The 5,374-nt window shown below is 37.9% G+C and overlaps 1 long non-coding RNA gene across 1 annotated transcript; it reads right to left on the bottom strand.

Moving 5' to 3' along the window:
- Positions 1–238: 238 nt before the first annotated feature.
- Positions 239–3,077, bottom strand: LOC130469200 (uncharacterized). The gene is made up of 5 exons (XR_008929599.1): positions 2,815–3,077; positions 2,638–2,725; positions 2,454–2,552; positions 1,871–1,935; positions 239–851 (listed from the first exon to the last, which is right to left on the bottom strand). It is a non-coding gene; the product is annotated as an uncharacterized lncRNA (long non-coding RNA).
- Positions 3,078–5,374: the final 2,297 nt, after the last annotated feature.

Here is a 5,374-nt window from a genome sequence, read left to right as displayed (position 1 = left end):
ACAATGCTTCTATTCTATATGCCCTTTCCTATACTACCCAACTCTCAAAATAATCATAGTATATGAAACATTGAAGCATAAAAGGATAAACAAGAATGATTTATACGAATTAGATTGATTAAAAGAATAATTATTAAACGATAAATAATTAATTTTTTTTTTTTTTTTTTTTTTTTTTTTTTTTTCACGGTACTGTAGCAGCAGCAGCAGTAAAATTTTTTTTTTTTTTTTTTTTTTTTTTTTTTTTTTTTTTTTTTTTTTTTTTTTTTTTGAAATATTAATTTAAATTTCAAAAGAATCGAAATACATTTATTCGCATAAAAACGTATTTCAAAGCACGATTCAAGAGTCAATATTAAAATAAATTCAAACATTTCTAGCTAATAACTTTAAATTTATTCACTAATGTGAAATTACTTTTACATAACTAATTAGTTGGTTAGGCGCCTAAGATATAAAAGGTAGACACGAAATGTCAGTGAAACCTTTAGCTCAAAAATACCACTTTGTAACACCCCGACAATTCCCATTTTCTAAAATAACCCCTTTTTAAATATAACTGTAGGGAATTATCAAAGTATTATCGCCCGTGTGAAAACGTTACGGCTTATTCAGAATTTTGCAGCGGAAAACATAAACTAACTTTTAGGTTCATAAATAAGCTATTACATATTAGGTCCAAACCAATTAACTGAATTAAGGAAATACGAATAGTACGACAAATTTCAAATCCAAGTTAACAAATTAAATCACTTAATTAACCGAATAGAACTACAAGCTCTCTAATCCCGATCCCAATGATGCATCATCTTCAAACCTGTAGATGGGCAACGCTTATTGATCCTTAGAGACTGCTCACCAGAGATGGGTCATCACAGGATCAATAAGGCATAGCCATGATCAACACACACAAACAAAGCACGTAATCAGCAAAGCTGAGTACTACATACTAAAACAACAACAATCCTAGCATGATACTATCAAACCAACAACCCTAACATGATACTACTAAGTATAAGTAAGGACAGACAAAACATAATAAATTGACGATTATACTTGACTAGACTAAGCTAGGCTTAATAACCATAACATTATTTTAGTTGAAATAGACAATGGACCGAGTTGACCATCCAGAAGTCTTCACTAAGGAAGACGAGGTACGGGCGCGACTCCGTGACCTCAGTGACCTGCGATATCGAGGAACGTTTAAATAAAAATAGGACACGGTGATCAATCCGGTCCCAGAAAAGGCCATGGGCTACCACCATGAACCCCAACTCCTGTTTGTCCGTCACTTCAGACGTGCACAGTCTAAAGCTATTGCTATTCAGTTTCACTTTACATGATTTACAAATTGGGATTCCGTTATGACTCGACCATTACATAAGCCAGACAATTCACATTTGTTCACAACTGTTTTTATCTTGGAATTAAGTAAGTGATCATAAAAGCATCAATCAAGACTCATTCCAACTTAACCCAACCTTTCCTTTAACCATGAGCAACCCTGTATATGGGCATAAAGTTTCAACCTACTAAACAAGGTCCTCCGCCCTTATAAAGTAGTGAAAAGATAGAAAGGGAACAACAACCAATTGATCCAACCCAATCATATAGAATAATCTAGTGTTCCCAACCAACATGTTTGTATCAAACATCCATACTAACATGTTACAGTTCTTATAGTGCAAAATAAGTTCAATAAGTTTGTCCAACAGTATTAAACATGCACATTCAATATAACCCAGTTCGTCCATAATATCAACACCACCAAGTTCCACAATAATATTAACATAACCAAGTTCAACAACAAGATTCAACATGGTTTCAACAATTAGCACACATTCCAGGCACACAGGTATGTACGTACCTTGTGTAAACAAACTGATAGGCCACCTTAACACTTTCAAAAGTCGCCTAAAGAGAATTCTCCGCCTAAAACAACCAACGAGTAATACCAATCAATTTCTAATCATTGGTAACCATAATAAAGCATTCTAAATGCATCCTAAACATATTTAGAACTTTTCTCCAATAACAAAACTTGAATATTTGATTTCCTAGCATAACAATTATTGAATTAAAGATTGAAATTCGTTGAAAACTCTTTGCAAATATCATACTTAAATTTTCAGCAATATAAATTCGTTTACAAACTTCCCAAAACCAACTTATCATGCTTAGAACATAAAAATAATAGTTTCAATAATTCATACTCATTCTACCATGATTTAAAACCATTAAAACATTAAAATTCATGCCTTAAATAATTCAAATTCTTGTTTCAATCGAATTATGTAATCTGAAATTTGATAATTTAATTATGCAAACAAGTAAGTCTTAAATTCGTAATTAAATCATAAAATCATAAACTTAACTCAAGAAAAATATAAATTGAATTAATAAAACGTAATTAAATAATTAAATTAGCTTAGGGTTTAAAAGGAATTAACCAAAAGAAGAGGAAGAGTGGGCGGCCGGCGGTCCGGGGACGGCGGCGCGGCAGCGGCTGGGTTGATGGTTGTCGTCGACGCGGCTGGGTCGTGCGATGGCTGTGCAACAGCAGGAACACAATTGAGGAGAGCAAGAAATACAGAGAAAAAGAACGAACGAAGGAAGGACAAGAGAGGCGGTTACCGGGAAATATAATGCGATAGACCGGCGGCGCGAGTAGGTGGCGGCTAGGAACAGGCGACAGGGCTGGTTGTTGCGTGCACTGGTGGTGCTTCGCAAGAAAAACAAAGAGTTAGTGAGTGAGGAGAGAAAGACGACGAAAGAGAGAAAGAAACACGAGGGGGAGAGAAAGAGAGTTACCGGCGGTGATGGTTGTCCGGTGGCTGGGCAGAAGCGGCGGACGAAGGGAGGAGAGAAAACTGCAGGGAGGATGCTGTACGTGGAGTTGAAGGAGGGAGAGGAGGCTTGATTTTTCTTTTTACGTGAATTTGTTTTGGGTGAGGGTTTGAGTTCTTTTGGGTTTTAATGGTTGGGCTTTTCAAGTGGGCTAGGAGTAGAATTAAGAATTTAGGATTTGCTTTCTAGTTCCAATAGAACGTGATTCCAAAATCCTAATTCGTTTTAACGTAAAAGTCAAAATCAATTTGATTTCATAAATCATTTAAAATATTCAAAATGTAATAACATAATTATATTTTAATTACATATTCATTTCTAAAATTCGTAAATTACATTTAAATATATTAAATATACGTTAAAATATATAAATAGAATATAATAAAATTACGGGGGATTACAAATAGTACGTAAACGGATCAAGTATTTAATGGCATTAAATACTCCATCTATGGATATTCGGAATCGACGGATCTTGGTTTCAGTGGGAGCTGAGATCGTCACAGGCAAGAAATGAATACTCCGGAAACGATGATATTACCGGAAACGGAAATATGGATCGTATCGGAAATATAAATATTATCCAAGTCGTAGATGTTGCCGGAAACGGAAACATGGTACGTATCGGAAAATATTATCGGAAATGGAAATATTACCAGAATCGGAAATATTGCCGGAAACGGAAATATTGTCAGAATCGGAAATATTACCGGAATCGGAAAATAATTCCGGAAACGGAAATATTAAATATTTGTTCGAAACGGAAATTAATTCCGGAATCGGAAATGTTAAATATTGTTCGTATCGGAAATGAATTCCGGAATCGGAAATTTAATCGGAAGCGTATCGTACGAAAAAGCATCGGACGAGGCCTGCCGGACGAGGGCCCAGCACGAAGCCAGGCCATCGCCCAGCAAGCCAAGCGCGCCACACAAACAGCCACGCCAGGCCCAGCGCAAGGCCAGGCCCAGCAGGCCGTGGCAGCGCGCACAGAGCGCGCAGCGCGCGCGGGTGCTTGCGTGGGCTTGTGGCTCGCGCAGGCCTCGCTGCGTGGGCTGCTGCTCGCACGCACGCATGGGCGGCCCATCGTGGCTGCCGTGTGTGTGTGCGTAAGTGTTTGTGTTCGTGCACGTTTCCTAAAACGTGCAGAGTTCGGTTAATGATTAAATTCCTAATTCTATTTGATAAATTAATTAAATTAGAGTTCTTGTAGGATTCTAGGTTTAATTAATTTGTATCTGAATAGGATTCCAATTCCCTTTCCATAACCCTATAAATATGTGGCCTGGGTTCACAATTTATAACGAGTTTCAAGTATTCAAAGTGAGTTTTTGAGAGAAAAATTCAGCCACACATCTTGCTCAAAAGTGCCGAAAATTCTAGTACCTTAAGGGCGATTCTAGTTGGTCAATCTTAAGGCGGATCCGGACGTGCTGTGGACTATCTACGGAGGGACGACACTTGGAGTCCTAAAGACTTGTTCTTGCTCGGTTCGGGCGCAGCTAGGGAGGGCACGCAACAAAGAGTATGCATCTAAATTATGCTATATGATTATGTGTAAATAATATGTAATCCTGGGTTAATGGTTGTTTCCGCATGATTTATGTAATATCATATGTATCATAACCTAACAATTACGTGCTTGCTACAATTGGAAAGAGGTTGATCATACGGATCTTAATGAACCCATATCCATATTTTTGGTGGTGTGAAGGTAGCTCACACTTGATGGGATTCACCTACGTAGGTGTGGAAGTGTGGCCGCTTCCTATGAGAATTGTGATATGGGCTATTCTCTAGAGCACCTATGAGCATATCCAGGTCGGACGTATGGCCAGTATAAGGCGTCACTTTATTCGCGGAGTCAGAATATCATACATATTCAGTTGCGTGCTTTGAGTGACGGGTTTCTAACCCCCTATCAAGTTCAATACGAAAGTCACTTGGTAGGAAAGAGATCATAGCTCAAATGTCACTAAGTGTTAATTCAAGTCGAAAGACATTAACACCTATTCAATTGGTATGTTTTGTCCAAAACCAATTCCTTCTTTTCTTTCTTTTCCTCATCTTCGAACCTGTGGGGGATTGTTGGAAGTTCTTGTTAGGAAATACAAAAGAAAAGAGTGTAAAAATGTGAATGGTGTTTTTGTCCCACATTGAAAGAATTACTCATTTCCTCTTTGTTTATATATTGGGTTGAAGGTGTAGCTCTTGTTTGAGAAAGTGTGAGAGTGGTATGGGTGGACACATAGCACACACACATGCGCGCGTGCCGGCTGGCCGGGTTGGGTCGTGCAATGGGCCTTGGGCCCTTGGGAATGTGATGCGCAGGCGTGGGGTGGGTTTGTGGGCCTTACATATTCTTTTCGTACCGGGCTGTTTCGGTTAAAACATTGTTACGGGAATCTGTATTGATTACGTAACCGTTGGTTTAATTAGCCTTAATGGCGGCCGTTACAATCTTTATTATTCTAGCCGTTTTTGGTCTCTTGATTTTCCTAAAGTTTGATTATTTAATCAAACT

Source organism: Spinacia oleracea, chromosome 3 (genome assembly GCF_020520425.1).
Source record: "Spinacia oleracea cultivar Varoflay chromosome 3, BTI_SOV_V1, whole genome shotgun sequence".
Taxonomy (NCBI): Eukaryota; Viridiplantae; Streptophyta; class Magnoliopsida; order Caryophyllales; family Amaranthaceae; genus Spinacia; species Spinacia oleracea.
This window is presented reverse-complemented; position numbering and strand designations above follow the sequence as displayed.